The following is an 18424-nucleotide window of genomic DNA, read 5'->3' on the forward strand; positions in this document are numbered from 1 at the left end:
GGGCGAGAGAGCCCCCCCTCCTGAACCGCACCAGGCCACATGCCCTCAACAATGGGAGGTCCCCCCCAAAGCACCATGTCCCCATGTTGATGGGGACAAGGGTCTCATCCCCACAACCTTGGCCGGTGGTTGTGGGGGTCTGCGGGCGACGTGCTTATCAGAATCTGGAAGCCTCCTTTATTAAAAAAAAAAAAGGTTCCAGCGGTGGTAATCCACTCTTTTAAAATACTTTTTTTTCCTGCAGAAATTACACTTTGTGCAGGGACAGTTCTAAGCGCGGGAAACAGACGCCCCTTCAGGCATACTATAGACACCCCCCAGGTACAAAATTTAAAGGAATATTACACTTTTATTGTTTCAATTTAATCATTATTAAAATCACTGCTCCCGAAAAGTCAATTTTTAAAACTTTTTTTCCATTGATACATGTCCCCTGGGGCAGGACCCAGGTCCCCAAACACTTTTTAGGACAATAACTTGCATATTAGCCTTTAGAATTAGTACTTTAGATTTTGAATGTTGGAGTCCCATAGACTTTAATAGGGTTCTAAAGTTCACACAAAGTATGCTATATACTAGCTCCGTTGAATCTTCTTTATACATTCAACAGACACCATAAGCCTTCAAAGACAGATTCGACTGTAATTCATGTGGATTTTCGGATGAATGCAATTTTTGAACGAAAAATGAAATAAATAAAAACAAATTTCGGGAATAACTAAATTAATTAATTTTTCGGACGAAAACAAAATTCCGCAATGAAATATTTCACTGTGCACATGTCTATTTAGTACACGCCCCACACTATATAAGGCTGCCAGCGTGGCGGCCTTGTGTAGTGTGTTCTGGCATGCAGGGAAAGAGCTAGATAGGCAGGGACAGTGTGTTCTTTTTTCAGGCATCTGCAGGAGCTAAAGTGGGTGTTTTGTGCCTCCAGCACAGTATACACCTGTAGCTACCATTTTTTGATGGTGTTCTCTAATACAGTCATCTGCAGGAGTTAGTGGGTGTTGTGTGCCTCCAGCACAGCACAGTATACACCTGTATCTACCTTTTATTGCTGGTGTTCTCTAATACAGGCATCTGCAGGAGTTAAAGGGGGTGTTGTGTGCCTCCAGCACAGTATACACCTGAAGATACCCCTTATTGCTGGTGTTGTCTGTTGCATATCTTGCATATTAGCCTTTAAAATTAGCACTTTTGATTTCGAACATTCGAGTCCCATAGAATTTAATAGGGTTCTAAAGTTCGTACAAATTTTTGGTCCGTTTGAAGGTTCTGGTGCGAACCGGGGGGGTTTGGCTCATCCCTAGTGGCAAACCCAGACCTCAACTCTAGTATTAGGATCCTTGCTGAGCACTAATTATTCAAGCTATGCATATGTTAAGTTATAAGCAAAACATGCACTTTGATAACATTTTGAGCATAGGGAAAGACAGGTTTAGGAAAAAATCACATGTGCATGAATATAAACTAGCTTAAGAGCTGCATAAAATAAGTTATGATCAGATTAATACTTTATACTCGAAATGGTGTAAATTTATTGGTGCTGTTCCCCAAAGATTAAGTTTTGAGGTCTTCACTAGTGATGAGGGAAATGAGCAAAGTTTAGTTTGCTGGATGTCCATCATACCCAGTAGAAAATGTGTGAACCCTAAGGTTGCTCTCACACTGCTATTAGCACTTCCGAATCACCTTTTTGGTGTTTTGGAAGCACTGCCCATTCATTTCATTGGGCAGGGCATTTTGGCAGCGCTGTATACAGCACTCCCAAACTAGCTGGGTGTTGCCATACATGGACATTTCCAATGCAAACTTTTTTTAAATACTATTTTGTGTGTTTTAGTTTAACTTCTATAGTTGGGAAGATACTGGAGGGATTAATAAAAGACCACATAGACGAGTTCTTGCAGGAAAAAAAATATTTTGAGCAACAGACAGCATGGATTCATGAAAGACAGAAGATGTCAGAAAAACCTGATTTCTTTTTATGAGGTGGTAAGTAAAACCTTGGACAGAGGGGTGGCGGTGGACGTGATATATTTGGATTTTGCAAAAGCGTTCGATACAGTTCCGCACACACGGCTCATGTGTAAGGTAAAGTCTACAGGTTTGGAAATAGCAGTTTGTAAATGGATAGAAAACTGGCTAAAAGACAGAATTCAGAGAGTAGTGGTTAATGATTCTTATTCTGAATGGTCTAAGGTTATCAGTGGTGTACCCCAAGGTTCAGTGTTGGGACCCTTACTTTTTAATATCTTTATAAATGATATTGGGTCTGGGATCAAAAGTAAAATTTCCGTGTTTGCAGATGACACCAAGCTATGCAGTGGAATAACGTCCTTACAGGATGTCTCCAATTTACAAGCCAACCTCAATGCTCTGTCTAATTGGGCGACTATGTGGCAGATGAGGTTTAATATTGAGAAATGTAAAGTTATGCACTTGGGGGCTAAGAATATTCATGCGTCATACATGCTAGGGGGAGTACAACTGGGGGATTCCATAGTGGAGAAGGATTTGGGGGTTTTGGTAGATCATAAGCTCAATAATAGCATGCAATGCCAATCTGCGGTTTCCAAAGCGAGCAAAGTCCTTTCCTGTTTTAGTAGAGGTATGTACTCCAGAGAGAGAGATATCATTTTGCCCCTGTTCAAATCATTAGTAAGGCCTCATCTGGAATATGCAGTTCAGTTTTGGGCACCAGTTCTTAAAAAATATATCGGTGAGCTGGAGAAAGTGCAGAGAAGGGCAACCAAACTGATAAGAGGCATGGAGGAACTCAGCTATGAGGAAAGATTAGAGGAACTGAATTTATTCACTCTTGATAAGAGGAGATTAAGGGGGGATATGATCAACATGTACAAATATATAAGGGGTCCATATAGGGAACTTGGTGTCGAGTTATTTACTTTACAGTCAACAAAGAGGACAAGGGGGCACTCTTTACGTCTAGAGGAAAAGAGATTTCATCTCCAAATACGGAAAGGTTTCTTCACAGTAAGAGCTGTGAAAATGAGGAATAGACTCCCTGCAGAGGTGGTTATGGCCAGCTCAGTGGATTGCTTTAAGAAAGGCCTGGTTTATTTCCTAAGTGTACATAATATAACGGGGTACTAACATTTATAGGTAAAGTTGATCCGGGGAAAATCCGATTGCCTCTCGGGGGATCAGGAAGTCATTTTTTTCCCCTGCTTTAGCAAATTGGATCATGCTCTGCTGGAGTTTTTTTGCCTTCCTCTGGATCAACTGTGGGTATAGAATTGGGTATATGGGCTGGTATGATATTTATTATATATATATATATATATATATATATATATATATATATATATATATATATATATATATATATATATATATATATATATATATATATATATATATATTTTTTTTTTTTTTTTTTTTTTTTGGTTGAACTGGATGGACTTGTGTCTTTTTTCAACCTGACTAACTATGTAACTATGTGTGGAGAGGGTCTTTAATTCAGTTTAAAGGGTAAGTTCACTTTTACAGAAAAATCTATAAGGTGAACTTACCCCCTCCTCACTCCCCCTCCCCGATCCCTCTGACCTGGACCTCTGAAATCTCCCATTCTGAGCCCCGGTATATCTGTGTCAGGAGTCTGGGGCTTAGAAATCCTCTCAGCTTAATTGTCCAAAACATACCACGTCATGGGACATTTTGGAGCATTCTAATTGGTTGGCGATGTTACATGGGCAGCGCCAACCAAGGGTGATTTGTAAGCCTCGGACTTGTGATGCAGATATACTGGGGCTCAGGACAGGAGATTGCCATGCTCCAGGTTAGCGGGACTGGGAGGGTGAGAAGGGAGTCCTGTGTAAGTTCACCTTACAGATTTTTCTGTAAAGGTGAACTTACTATATCAACATTAAATTATAAGGAAATAGAGGGAAAACTTGTTTTAAGGCCCCTGTTTTTTCTTATGGGATCATGACAGGAATAGTTTCAAGGCTCCCTACTGGTTTAAACTCAGCGAGAGGTCTGTGATAGGTTAAACCAGGTCAGCTGGAAAGTTCTAGAAACAGAGCCCCCCTTTTCCCTATAGGTCAGAAAAGGTAATCTGACCACCTGGAATATTCTGGAATTCCAGAGGGTCATCATAAAAAAGGTCCCCTCTCAGAGTCCAGAGCCAGTCGCCTGAGGGAGGACAATTCAGCGGAGCATCCCACCCAAATCCTGTGACCGATTTTCAGCCAGGGCCCGCGCTCCCTCAGTTCAACAAGGAGCCTGGCAGCTGACAAGCGGCTCTCTCCCTCTGCCTTTCTGCTACATTTGCAGCCAATCCAGTCTCCTGTCATTTTCTCGCAGCACCACTTAGTGCTCTGATGTTATCTCTGCTTCCCTGCATTCCCTTCTATTTACCTTGGTAATATTGTTTCTCACCCCCCTTCCAGATTCATGTCCTGTTCACTCTCCCTGTAATATATCTCCCCTCATTCCTGCAACCATGCTCCAATTTTTCTCCCCTTAAAAAGTGGCAGCCACATAAACAAACTGTTGTAATTCCTACACCATTCACCTGATGTGGATGTAAATGCCCTCAAATTAAAGCTGGAAGTCTGCAGTTAAAGCACATTTTTTCATTTCATTTTAAATCCACTGTGGTGGTGTATAGAGCCAAAAATATTAGAATTGTGTCAATGTCCCAATATTTATGGACCTGGCTGTTAAAAAGGACAGTGGAAACAGTTTATAAATTCATCCTCGTCTACCGCATCTACTGGATCTTCAACCAATGTATCCAGTACATTTTTACCTACAACTACGGCCGATTCCGGAACAGGAGGGGAGGTAGAAGATCAAAGAAAAAGTATGGCCAGAGGGGTGACTACCAGATGTCAGAAGAAGAGTAAAGAAGAAATAATAGCATTGAACTCCTTGTCAGCTCAGCGTGATACGGTCAGACCGACTGACAAGGGGGGGGGGGGGGCATTGTAGTAATGGATACCTCAAAGTATGAGTCTGAAATATTGAAACAACTTGGGGATATTAGCACCTATAAGAAGTTAGATATGTGTCCAGGTACAGAAAATAATTAAAGGTGTTTTGTTTACTGCAATGAAAAAAAAGATTATTGATGACGAAACTGCTGACTTTCTAAACTTTGAATAACCTATTACACCAGTGATATACGTTCTACCAAAGATCCATAAAGATCCTATTAACCCTCCTGGATGTCCCATCGTCTCTGGGATGGGATCGCTGACACCTTCATTAGCACAATATTTGGACAGGTGTTTAACACCACTACTGTTGAATACTAAATCATACATAAGAGATACTTCTGATTTTCTTACTAAAATTCAGAATATTAAGCTGTCAACCAATTCCATCCTGGTGACGTGGGACAGCCCTCGTTTATATACAGTAATTCCTCATTAATTAGGGATGGTTGTTGGTTCAATCTGGCATATATGAAAAGCAGCATACTGAGCTTTTACTTGATTTACTTAAAATTGTGCTTTATGAAAATAATTTCCTTTTCAAAGATACCCATTTTTTACAGCTGAGAGGGGCAGCGATGGGTTCTAATGTCACACCCCCATACGCGAATGCGTTCATGAACATGATAGAGACATCATTCATATTTGTTAATGATATGTTCCTTAAACACTGCCAGGATGGTACAGATTTGTGGATGATATTTTAGCAGTGTGGGGAGATGACATGGATACCCTTCTATTATTTGATAGATGTCTTAGTTATCTCATCCCCGGTCTCAAATTTAACATTAAATTTAGTAAAATGGAAATCTCTTTCCTTGACACTATGTTGAGGATTGAGAATATGAAGATCATGAATGATCTTTTTATTAAAACCACCATTATAGACATTAAGAACAAAAAATGTTTTCTTTACATATTTAGTATTTATTTTGTATGTTTTTCAGATTGTCAACGGGGTGATCAATAATGGTACAATGGGATTGTGAGCAGTTTGATTAATCATTTTTGTTTCTAGGGTGTAAAACTATTATTTGGAATAAGGATTTAACTGAAGTGAGAAGTAATCAAACCATGTAAATGACTTTGTTTGCCATGTAATCTTTTCTAAAGAATTTGACAAAATGCAGCAACCTCTGAAACTAACTTTATTTTATATATATATTGTACAGGACGCCGTGGCTGGGTCCTGGAAGGACGCTATATTTACCCTCTGTTTGGGTTGTGCTCTCTTTAGGGAATGAAAATTGATTAACCCACCTGTTAGAGGAAGTGTCTTTAAAAGGCAAGACAGGAAGTTGTAGATGGGTGTGGAGGAGTGGAGAACACATGGTGGATGGTGTTTGGCGTTTGTTTTGGGTTGCAGCAAATGAAGTGGACAGCAGTGTCCTGTTTGGAAGGCTCCTGGTAGGAGAAGCTACCTGCCATCAAGACCAAGCTCTGTTTCTGAGGCCGCGTACACACGCGGGGACTGTTCGCCCAACCTTGTCCGCTGAACAGTGTTTGGGCGGACAGTCCGCTCGTGTGTGGGCTTTCAGCGGACAGTTTCAGCGGACAGTTGGACGGACAAAGTCTTTCGGAAATTCCGAAAAACTGTCCGCTGAAACTGTGTTTGAGCGAACAGTCCGCCCGTGTGTGGGCCTGTCCGCTGTACTTTCGAAATGAGCGGACTGTTCCCGCTCGTAAAGTCCGCCCATTTCGAGCGCGTGTACAGGTAGGCGGGGCCCGCGAAGGAGACGTCGCGGGCTCCGCCGCCTGGAATGGGCTTAAAGGGGAACCCCAACGCCGAAAAAAATCGGCGTGGGGGTTCCCCCAAAGTCCACACCAGACCCTTGTCCGAGCACGCTACCCGGCCGGCCAGGAAAGGGGGGCGAGCGAGCGCGCCCCCCCTCCTGAGCCGTACCAGGCCGCGTGCCCTCAACATGGGGGGGTGCCTTGGGGAAGGGGGGGCCCCGCGGCCCCCCCACCCCAAAGCACCTTGTCCCCATGTTGATGAGGACAAGGGCCTCTTCCCGACAACCCTGGCCGTTGGTTGTCGGGGTCTGCGGGCGGGGGGCTTATCGGAATCCGGGAGCCCCCTTTAAGAAGGGGGCCCCCGGATACCGGCCCCCCACCCTATGTGAATGAGTATGGGGTACAATGTACCCCTACCCATTCACCTGTGAAATAAAGTACAAAAAAAAACACAACACAGGGGAAAAAATATTTTATTGCACAGCTCCGGGGGTCTTCCGTCTTCGGGGGTCTTCTCGCCGGACTCCTCCGCTATGTGTGTGTAGCTCTTTTACTAGCGGAGGAGTCCGGCTTTCTTCCTCCCCGCCGCCGGCCTCTTCTCCCGACTTCGGGGGTCTTGTCCCCCTCTTCGGTTCTTCTGCCGGGCCACCGCGCCTTCTTGTAGCTCTTTTACAGGCGGTGGCCCGGTCTTCTGTCGCCGCTGTCGCTGTCGCCGCCTTCCGTTCTTGTTCTTCCTCTTGTTCTTCTTCTTCTTCTCCAGGAGATGTTGACACGTCGCTCCCTCAGGCCGGAATGCCAGAGCCGCGCTGTGCGGTCACTTATATAGTGACAATGGGGCGGTGTCACATGGTATATGTCACATGGGTTGGTCACATGGTGACCCCGCCCCCTTACGATGTCATAGTCCCCATGTGACATCAACCCATGTGACCAACCCATGTGACATATACCATGTGACCCCGCCCCATTGTCACTATATAAGTGACCGCACAGCGCGGCTCTGGCATTCCGGCCGGAGGGAGCGACGTGTCAACATCTCCTGGAGAAGAAGAAGAAGAACAAGAAGAAGAACAAGAACGGAAGGCGGCGACAGCGACAGCGGCGACAGAAGACCGGGCCACCGCCTGTAAAAGAGCTACAAGAAGGCGCGGTGGCCCGGCAGAAGAACCGAAGAGGGGGACAAGACCCCCGAAGTCGGGAGAAGAGGCCGGCGGCGGGGAGGAAGAAAGCCGGACTCTTCCGCTAGTAAAAGAGCTACACGAAGATAGCGGAGGAGTCCGGCGAGAAGACCCCCGAAGACGGAAGACCCCCGGAGCTGTGCAATAAAATATTTTTTCTCTGTGTTGTGTTTTTTTTTGTACTTTATTTCACAGGTGAATGGGTAGGGGTACATTGTACCCCATACTCATTCACATAGGGTGGGGGGCCGGTATCCGGGGGCCCCCTTCTTAAAGGGGGCTCCCGGATTCCGATAAGCCCCCCGCCCGCAGACCCCGACAACCAACGGCCAGGGTTGTCGGGAAGAGGCCCTTGTCCTCATCAACATGGGGACAAGGTGCTTTGGGGTGGGGGGGCCGCGCGGCCCCCCCTTCCCCAAGGCACCCCCCCATGTTGAGGGCACGCGGCCTGGTACGGCTCAGGAGGGGGGGCGCGCTCGCTCGCCCCCCTTTCCTGGCCGGCCGGGTAGCGTGCTCGGACAAGGGTCTGGTGTGGACTTTGGGGGAACCCCCACGCCGTTTTTTTTCGGCGTTGGGGTTCCCCTTTAAGCCCATTCCAGGCGGCGGAGCCCGCGACGTCTCCTTCGCGGGCCCCGCCTACCTGTACACGCGCTCGAAATGGGCGGATTTGCCTCCGCCTTACGTGGGCGAGTCCGTTCATTTCAAAAGTTGAGCGGACTGTTTGGCAAACAGTTCGTTGAAACAGTCCGCTCGTGTGTGGGCAAGTCCGCTCATGCAAATTTTGAGCGGACTGTTTGCCGAAACTGTTTGACGAACAAGGTTGGGCAAACAGTCCGCGCGTGTGTACGCGGCCTGATAAGGACAGCTGTTCTGGACTTTGCAAGTCGGTGAGACTACAAATCTTTTTCCTTTTGTTTTTGGCTGCTGTAAAGCTATTTAAGTTAATAAACCCTTTGTTGTATGAAAAGCCTGTGTCCTGCGGTCTACCTGGTTCCCCGAACATTACAAGTGGTGCTCGAATGCGGGCAGGACAAAGTAACAGGCATTTTTTTCTTGCTATTTTTTTTTTTTTTTTTTTGTGAATTTGAACTGACATTTAAAGGGACAGTACAGTGAATTTATGTCCTGGGTTAAAGCTGCACAACTGCGGAAAGCTGAAACCATGGAGGAGCTAATTAAACAGCTGTCCTTGGCAAATATACAAGCGCAGACCCGCCATGAGGAAGCTAATCAGCGCTTAGCAACGCAGCACAACGAGGCACTGGCTTTGCAGCAAGAAAATACTCGCCTGTTGGTGGCCCAGTTAGCAGCCCAGCAAGCGACCCAACAAGGGGTTATGCAGGATCAGATGGCGGCCTTAAAAGAAGCAGTGCAGCAGCTTTCTCAGGTCCGTGAACAAGTGGCCGTTGCCCCTGGCAACCAGGTGACCATAAGGGCAAGCCATTTCTTGCAGAAGTTGTCCCCGAGTGATGACGTAGAGGCGTTTCTGGCAACATTTGAGAGGACGGCAGAGAGAGAAGGGTGGCCCCAGGACCAGTGGGCCGGCTTAATTGCTCCCTTCCTCACCGGAGATTCTCAAAAAGCCTATTTTGAACTACCACCAGAAGATGCTAAAAATTATCAAAAACTAAAGGCAGAAATACTGGCTCGGTTGGGGGTGACTACGGCCATGCGGGCCCAACGAGTGCACCAATGGAAGTATCATTCAAACCGGCCACCGCGATCTCAAATGCATGACCTGGTGCAACTAGTAAAAAAATGGCTGCAGCCCGAAGTGTTGTCTGGCCCCCAAATTGTGGAGCGGATCGTGCTGGACCGGTACTTAAGGTCACTGCCAGATGACCTTCAACGGTGGGTCAGTCATGGAGACCCCAAAACCGCGAACGGCCTTGTTGAGATGGTTGAACGATATACAGTGGTGGAGGATCTGCTTGGCCCCACCAAGCGTCAAGGGCCCAGTCGGCCACGGCCCTTCCGACCAACTGCCGCCCTTCGAACGGATGTCCCCAGGAGCCCTGGAACCAACACCCCGGAAGGCCAAGAGTCACACCCGTTACCCCCTCAGCGACCTGTTCCTGATCGGAGAGGAGGGGATGTACAATGTTGGCGATGTCATGCCTGGGGCCATACCCGGGCCCACTGCCCATTGCAGGAAGAACCCATGGAATGCGGGGTTCTTCGGAGGGGGTCTTTTTATGCCCATAAATCGTGTACAACACATCTTGACCTTGGAGAGAGGAATTTTGAGTGTGAAGTCCAAGTGAACCACCACCCTGCATGGGCCTTGCTGGACTCTGGAAGCATGGTAACCCTGGTTCACCCTAGAGTAATTGGGAAGATCGGTCCGGTAAGCAAAATTTTGCGGGTTGTGTGCATTCATGGGGACACTAGAGAGTACCCTCTCATCTCGGTGTCCATCTCCACAGCATGTGGCACTGGTACTCAAGAGGTGGGGGTGGTAAAGAACTTGGTACATGATGTTATCATAGGACGAGACTGTCCATTATTTGCAAAACTTTGGAGACAAGGAGAACTATCTGAAAGGTCCAGAGACTGGGAAGAAACTAGTCCCTCTGTTCCTGTTGTAGAGGGTAATAACCCTGAGATGCCACATGTTCATAATATGGACCCAGTTGATAAAAACTCCAAGACTTTGGTTAATAATGATGAAAATAGTGCTGATACTGTTAAAGATGTCAATATGTGGGGTTCTCAGACCTACCTGAACACTGAGGGGGGGGAACCTTCCCCGCTTCAGGTAATGCTGGGGGAAGACGATGAGGAAATGGCCTCTACCCCTGACTTGCCAGATTTGGGTGTTCCCCAGGGGGCATTTGGTACTGCCCAGATGCAGGACCCCACTTTGGCCAGGGCACGGGAACAGGTTGTAGTAATAAATGGGGAGCCCCAAGAGCCAGGTGCTAATGAGCGGTGGCCACATTTTTCAATACGTAATGAATTGCTTTATCGGGTTACTAAAGTGAGAGAAAATGTGGTAGAACAATTATTGGTACCCCAACAATATAGACGCAAGGTCCTGGACCTGGCCCATGATGATGTGTTAGGGGGACACCTGGGAGTTGAAAAGACGGAGGCACGGATCGCCGACCGGTTTTACTGGCCAGGCTTGAAAGCAGAGGTAAGGAGATACTGTACCTCTTGTCCCACCTGTCAGTTGACCGCTCCGGCGACCCATTTCCGGAGCCCGTTGGTCCCTCTACCCATAATTGAGGTCCCATTCGAGAGGATAGCCATGGATATAGTGGGTCCCTTGGTAAAGTCGGCTCGAGGTCATTCTTACATACTAGTGATCCTTGACTATGCCACTCGATATCCTGAGGCGCTACCCCTGCGGAATACCTCCTCTAAGGCTATTGCACGGGAGTTATTCCAGTTGTTTACACGGACAGGTTTTCCCAAGGAAATACTCACAGACCAGGGCACCCCGTTTATGTCGAAGGTTATGGCTGATGTATGCAAACTGTTCCGGATTAAACAGCTGCGCACATCGGTCTACCATCCCCAAACAGATGGATTGGTAGAACGTTTTAATAAGACCCTTAAGTCTATGCTCAAGAGAGTGGTACAAAGGGATGGGAAAGACTGGGACTGCTTGTTACCAGCTCTCCTGTTCGCTATCCGAGAAGTGCCCCAGGCCTCCACTGGGTTTTCGCCCTTTGAATTGGTTTATGGGCGGAGACCTCGCGGACTACTGGACTTTGTTAAAGAAGAATGGGAAAGTGAACCAATCCAGCATAAAAGTGTTCTTGAATATGTCTCTCAAATGCAGGAGAGGATCCGAACTGTGATGCCGCTAGTTAAGGAACACTTACAAAAAGCCCAGGAGGCTCAACGACAGGTCTATAATAGGGCAGCCAAAATTAGGAACTTTCAAGTGGGGGATCGAGTAGCAGTGTTGATTCCCACTGTGGAAAGTAAATTCTTGGCCAGATGGCAAGGCCCTTTCGAGGTTGTGGAAAAAATGGGAGAGGTAAATTATAGAGTCCACCAACCAGGCAAGAGGAAACCCTTCCAGATATATCATGTAAACTTGTTAAAGCCCTGGACAGACAGGGAACCAGCGACCTCCCTGGCTAGTACAAAACTTGAGCCTCGGGTTGGGGTGGAGAGTGTCCAAATAGCAAATACCCTGTCTAAAACCCAAAGTCAGCAGGCAAAGGAGTTCTTGCAGAGAAATAAAGAAAAATTTTCAGACTTGCCCGGGCTCACTAGTGTCGTAGAGCATGATATTGTCACAGAACCAGGAGTCAAAGTTTTTGTCCGGCCCTACCGCATCCCAGAGGCTCAAAGGAAGGCCGTTTCAGAGGAAGTAAAAAAGATGTTAGACCTAGGGATTATTGAGGAATCGCAGAGTGAGTGGTCGAGCCCGATTGTGTTGGTACCGAAGCCCAACGGGACTCTGCGATTCTGCAATGATTTCCGGAAACTTAATGAAGTTTCCCGGTTTGATGCCTACCCTATGCCCCGGGTAGATGAGCTTATCGAGAGACTAGGTCCAGACAGGTATATCACTACGTTAGACCTTACCAAGGGGTATTGGCAAATACCGTTGACTAAGGCTGCTAGAGAGAAAACTGCTTTTTCTACCCCAGAGGGGAGTTTTCAGTACAAAAGGATGCCTTTTGGATTGCAAACTGCTCCAGCCACTTTCCAGAGAGCAATGGATAGGATTTTACGACCTCACCGGAAGTATGCCTCAGTATACTTGGACGATATAGTAATTTTTAGCAAAGACTGGGAATCACATTTGCCCAAAGTGCAGGCAGTGCTGGACTCTCTTTGGAAGGAGGGGTTTACAATAAACCCTGAAAAATGTGCTTTGGGAATGGAGGAGGTGAAATACCTGGGTTATATCGTGGGTAGAGGGGTAGTGAAACCTCAGGTCAACAAGATAGAGGCTATACAGGATTGGCCCCGCCCCCTCACAAAAAAGCAGGTACGTGCATTCCTGGGCATGGTGGGATACTACAGGAGGTTTGTACCCAACTTTGCCACGTTGGCGGCTCCGTTGACCGATCTGACTAAGGGTCGGAAATCGGTCATGGTGGAGTGGAATGCAGACGCTGAGAAGGCTTTTTTGGAGCTCAAGTCGGCGCTGTGCCAACACCCTGTCCTTGTAGCACCCAATTTTTCAAAAGAATTTATTGTCCAGACTGATGCTTCCGATGTAGGATTTGGAGCGGTGTTGTCACAGGTTATTCATGGCGAGGAACACCCGATAGTCTTCCTCAGCAGGAAGTTAACACCAGCGGAGAAAAACTATGCCATAATTGAACGAGAGTGTCTGGCCATTAAGTGGGCTCTGGAATCCCTCAGATATTACCTTTTGGGGAGGAAGTTTAGGTTGATTTCTGACCATGCCCCTTTAACATGGCTGAGACAGGGAAAAGGGACTAATGCCAGGGTTACCCGGTGGTTCCTGGCACTCCAGGAATTTAAGTTTGTAGTGGAGCATAGGCCCGGGAGACTGCATCAAAACGCAGATGCCCTCTCCCGAGTCCATTGTTTGAGCTCCACTGTTGCCTCCACCTCCTTGGCGTTGGGGCACAGGGGGGGGATATGTACAGGACGCCGTGGCTGGGTCCTGGATGGACGCTATATTTCCCCTCTGTTTGGGTTGTGCTCTCTTTAGGGAATGAAAATTGATTAACCCACCTGTTAGAGGAAGTGTCTTTAAAAGGCAAGACAGGAAGTTGTAGATGGGTGTGGAGGAGTGGAGAACACATGGTGGATGGTGTTTGGCGTTTGTTTTGGGTTGCAGCAAATGAAGTGGACAGCAGTGTCCTGTTTGGAAGGCTCCTGGTAGGAGAAGCTACCTGCCATCAAGACCAAGCTCTGTTTCTGATAAGGACAGCTGTTCTGGACTTTGCAAGTCGGTGAGACTACAAATCTTTTTCCTTTTGTTTTTGGCTGCTGTAAAGCTATTTAAGTTAATAAACCCTTTGTTGTATGAAAAGCCTGTGTCCTGCGGTCTACCTGGTTCCCCGAACATTACAATATATATATATATATATATATATATATATATATATATATATATATAAAACCAGTGCCTGGTTTTCTCCACACATACAACTTAGAATTAAGGCCAAAAAGTTCTATTTTGGTTTCATCAGACCAGAGAATCTTATTTATCACCATCTTGGAGTCCTTCAGGTGTTTTTTAGCAAACTACATGCAGGCTTTCATGTGTCTTGCACTGAGAAGAGGCTTCCGTTGGGCCACTCTGCCATAAAGCCCTGACTGGTGGAGGGCTGCAGTGATGGTTGACTTTCTACAACTTTCTCCCATCTCCCAACTGCATCTCTGAAGCGCAGCCACAGTGATCTTTGGGTCCTTCTTTACCTCTCTCACCAAAGCTCTTTTCCCCTGATAGCTCAGTTTGGCCGGACGGCCAGCTCTAGGAAGGGTTCTGGTCTTCCCAAATGTCTTCTTAAGTGCAGCAGAATTTTTCTTTTTGTAACCTTAGCCAGATCCTTGCCTTGCCACAATTCTGTCTCTGAGCTCTTCAGGCAGTTCCTTTGACCTCATGATTCTCATTTCCTCTGGCATGCGCTGTGAGCTGTTAGGCCTCTTTCTCACAGGACGGATCCATGACAATCCAACCCGTGAACCTCCTCTTGCTCAGTGGGGATCGCTCCGTCGATCCCAGCTGAGCAGGAAGATGACAGGTCTGTCTCTGCACACTGTGCAGGGATGGACCTGTCAGAGAGCCGCTCTCCCCTATGAGACAACGGACCGCAGAGTCCGATCCGCAGATGGATGGAAAAGTAGGTTTTCCCTCCGTCACACTTTTTCGGATCAGAGCGGGTCAGATTTCAGCGGACATATCACCGCTGACATCCAACGCTCCATAGAGGTCTATGGAGCATCCGTTCAGGTCCGCATAAAAAACTGACAGGCAGACCTGAATGGATCGTTCATGTGAAAGAGTCCTAAGGTCTTATATGGACAGGTGTGTGGCTTTCCTAACCAAGTCCAATCAGTATAATCAAACACAGCTGGACTCAAATGAAGATGTAGAAGCATCTCAAGGATGATCAGAATAAATGGACAGCACCTGAGTTAAATATATGAGTGTCACAGCAAAGAGTCTGAATACTTAGGACCATGTGATATTTCGGTTTTTCTTTTTTAATAAATCTGCAAAATCTCAACAATTCTGTGTTTTTCTGTCAATATGGGGTGCTGTGTGTACATTAATGAGGAAAAAAATGTACTTAAATGATTTTAGCAAATGGCTGCGATATAAAAAAGAGTGAAAAATTGAAGGGGGTCTGAATACCGTCCCCACTGTATGTGATATATATATATATATATATATATATATATATATATATATATATATATATATATATATATATATATTAGTGCCTAGAAAAAGTATTCATACCCTTGAATTGTTTCACATTCTTTCATGTTACAACCAAAAATATAAATGTTTTTTATTGGGATTTTATGCAATAGACCAACACAAAATGGCACATAATTGTGAAGTGGAAGGAAAATTATCAATTGTTTTCCAATTTTTTTTACAAATAAATATCTAAAAAGTGTGGCGTGCATTTTGTATTCAGCCCCCTTTACTCTGATACACCTAACTAAAATCTAGTGAAACCAATTGCTTTCAGAAATCACCTAATTAGTAAATAGAGTCCACTTGTGTTTAATTTATTCTCAGTATAAATACAGCTGTTCTGTGAAACCCTCAGAGGTTCGTTAGAGAATCTTAGTGAACAAACAACATCATGAAGGAGAAGGAACACACCAGACAGGTCAGGGATAATGTTATGGGGAAGTTTAAAGCAGGGTTAAGTTATAAACAAATATCCCAAGCTTTGAACATCTCATGGAGCACTCTTCAATCCATTATCTCAAAATGGAAAGAGTATGGCACAACAGAAAACCTATCAAGACATGGCTGTCCACCTAGCTGACATGCCGGGCAAGGAGAGCCTTAATCAGAGAAGCAGCCAAGAGGCCCATAGTAACTCCAGAGGAGCTGCAGAGATCCACAGCTAAGGGGGGAGAATCTGTCCACAAGATAACTAATAATCGTGCACTCTACAAATCTGGCATTTATTGAAGAGTGGCAAGAAGAAAGGCAATGTTGAAAGAAAGCCATAAGACGTTCCGTTGGCAGTTTGCGAGAAGCCATGTGGGGGACACAACAAAAATGGGGAAGAAGGTGCTCTGGTCAAATGAGACCAAATTTTAACTTTTTGGCCTAAAAGCAAAACGCTATGGCAAAAAAAAAAAACACTGCACATCACCCTAAACACACGAAGAATGGGCAAACATTTTACTCTCTAGATGTACAAAGCTGGTAGAGACATACCAAAAAAGTCTTGCAGCTGTAATTACAGCAAAAGGTGGTTCTACAAAGTATTGACTCGGGGGGCTGAATACAAATGCACACCACACTTTTCACATATTTATTTGTCAAAAAAATCAAAAAATGTTTATCATTTTCCTTCCACTTTACAATTATGTGCTACTTTGTGTTGGTCTATCACATAAAATCCATTTATGGGTGAAGCCCTATGACCGATACGTATCCGAACAATACAAACTTATCATGAGATACCCTATATGAAATGGACCTGAAAGTGTGCCCTGGTCTAATGGACGGTATACCAAAATAAGGGGGCATACCCAGTAATTAGAAATGAATGTGTTTGAAGAGAAATGTTTTGATAAATGCCCTAAAAAGGGGGATGGGAGGGTGGGTATTGCGCACAGGAAACCGACAAAGACCACAGGCGAGTGGGCTGGTTAAATACCCCCCGGGCTCTTCCCATAAATTCAGGCCACCATACTGGCCTTCTTACTTATGGCTGAAGCCCTATGACCAATACGTATCCGAACAATACAAACTTATCATGAGATACCCTATATGAAATGGACCTGAAAGTGTGCCCTGGTCTAATGGACGGTATACCAAAATAAGGGGGCAAAACACTTAGGTAGGGATAAGAGAGTTTTATTGTTTCCAGCTTAACCTTTATTGAGCAAGTTGAGTGAATGCTCGAGACATCTCTACCTGTGGGTTAGGGATGTACCGAGTGAAGCAGGCCGATTTCCACCTGCCCAATCTTTTGATGACGTGGTCCGGGACCCCGTAGCGGGATGCGGATGAAGCTGCTCCGATGCGGAAGGAGTGGCCGGAATACTCACCGGGATTGAGGAGCAAGAGTCCGGGAGCTCGGGTAACCGAGAGAGTAACTGTGTAAGCACAGCGACCGGGCACCAGGCGTTGTTGGTTTTGTAGAGGTGGATATCTACGCCGGTGCCTGTTTGCTGGGTCTTGGTTACCGAGAGGTGGAGGATGAAGTGGTCCTGGTGACGGAGCAGATGACGTCTGCGAAGGACTGGAGTATGTGGGCTGTTATGAGTGAACTCGCTGGGCCGTAGGAAGCCATAGTAGGCCAGGTAAATGGCTGCCTGTATGACCAGACTGGGGAGAACACCGAAGGGGTAACTGGTAAGCATGGTGGACATGTCCCTGAAGATGGAACTGGTGATAGGGAGCAGTTTGACTTTTATTGGCGGCTGTTGCTTCTGGATGCCGCGCAGGATGGCTCGGATCGCGTGGGACGAGAAGATGGACGGCTTGGTTGGATCCTGAAGTGAGAGGAAGTGCTGTATGCCAGCTAAGTATAAGCGGATGGTGTTGAATGACAAGGCCAGTTGATTATGGCAGTATGAGGTGAAGGCTAGTATGTGCCTAGCGTCTGTGGGGGTGCCTACTGTGGAGGCAAGCAGAAATGTATTGAACGCCTTCCAGGCTACCCGGTAGGCTTTCAGAGTATTGTCCGATGAATGGTTGATGAGTTGAGTGGCTCTATGTAGATGTGGCTCTACTCCAGGGTCAACTGAGACCAATGTGGGATAGGAGCTGAGACCGTATCTGCACTGGGAACCTGCTGAAAGAAGGACAGGAAATTAAAGCGGGACAATGCGTCAGCTGCACAGTTGTACTTTCCTGGGATAAACGTGCAGTAAACATTAAACTGATGCTGCAGAGACAGCTGCACCAGCCTGCGTAGGAAGGACATCACGGAGAGAGATTTGGACCTGCCCTTGTTGACAATTTTGGCTGCGGCCTGGTTGTCGGTGGTGAAACCTACAGTTTGTCCTGTCCAGGTATGACCCCAGAGCTGGGCGGCTGCTACCATGGGGTAGAGCTCGAAAAGGGATGACGACTGACTAAACCCAGGGATCCTGAGTATTTGAGAAGGCCAGGGTCCGGCGAACCAATGGTGGCCAAAAATTGCCGCAAACCCTGTGGAGGCCGCGGCATCTGTCACTACCTGTGGCGAGAGAGGTGAGATATACGGGATGAACAAAGAAATACCGTTCCAGGTGGACAGGAACTCGTCCCACATCGACAGGTCTGCTAAGGCTGCGGTATCTAGGCATAGGATTTGATCCGGGTCTTGTGCTTGAGAAAGGTAGACCAACAGGCGTGAGACAAAGGAGCGACCTTGCGGAATTATACGCATGGCATAGTTGAGCATGCCC

Source organism: Lithobates pipiens, unplaced genomic scaffold, assembly GCF_037356315.1.
Source record: "Lithobates pipiens isolate NorthernLeopardFrog02 unplaced genomic scaffold, aLitPip1_a1.2 Scaffold_8, whole genome shotgun sequence".
NCBI classification, from domain to species: Eukaryota; Metazoa; Chordata; class Amphibia; order Anura; family Ranidae; genus Lithobates; species Lithobates pipiens.